The sequence below is a fragment of the Panthera pardus genome, unplaced genomic scaffold (assembly GCF_024362965.1).
Source record: "Panthera pardus isolate Hobbes unplaced genomic scaffold, ASM2436296v1 HiC_scaffold_20, whole genome shotgun sequence".
In the NCBI taxonomy this organism is placed as follows: Eukaryota; Metazoa; Chordata; class Mammalia; order Carnivora; family Felidae; genus Panthera; species Panthera pardus.
Window position 1 is genome coordinate 63,111,908 of NW_026526766.1, and position 1,053 is coordinate 63,112,960.

Consider the following 1,053-nt stretch of genomic DNA (forward strand, 5'->3'; position numbering starts at 1 on the left):
TCTCTCTCTCTCTCTCAAAATAAATAAACTTGAACAGGTGACAAATGCGAGATCCTCTGCTCTACTCTACATCTTTGTCTTCTCCTATCTCTTGAACATCTTAAAGCTACCCCATTCCTACATAGTTAACACAATCTGATCCTTGTTTCTTTTTGAGAAATTCATCATTTGGCTTTGGATTTTCATCTGTTTTTACCCCAAACTATTAACAGAGATGCCTTTTTTTTTCTTTAAATCAGTTCACTAATCCACATTTCTGTGTAGATCATATGGGAAAAGATCAAGAAAATCTGTTAAATTCTAAGCCAAAAAATCCCCATTCATTACAGAGTGATGACTCATAATAATCCTGCAACCCAAGGACTGGAGGGACCTGGAAGCCACAGCACATTTCCACTGCAGTTCTAATACATTAAGTACTTTTTAATCACATTTCCAATCATCTTTGACATGGCCCCCAAAGGTTTTCAATATAAAATTCACCCTAAAAAGAAAAGGGCCAGTTAATGAGCATTTCTCAGCAAATTCATTGTAGTTGAGATAAAAATATCCAAATGGTCATGTGACTTAAAACTAGCCAGTTTCATATCATGCGTTACTGTAACTCACAATGCATCATGGAGTATATAAAAATCCCACAGTAATCAACTCCAATTATAATGCCTCTCTACCGAAATTAAGTTGCCAATTAAATAAATTCTACCAAATGAGGGGTGTATCCACGGTAAATTAGATTAATCCTACCATCTTATTAATTCAGTTTGTGTTCTCCAGTTGTACTGTGTATTTTTTATCCTTCTTTCCTTAAACAACAATAAAAAAGAATGCACAGTTCAAATGTTTCCACTCAAGAAATACAACAAAATCAGTTATCAATTTTTAAGCAAATGGCCCATAATTGTGAATGGTTACTTTGGGACTCCAAAATGGCGTGTGTGTGTGTGTGTGTGTATGTGTATGTGTGTGTGTGTGTGTATTTTCTCTATTATTCACCACATTAGAAAATCCATCCACAGAAATGAGAGGGAATGACAAAAGTCTTCTCAGGATGCC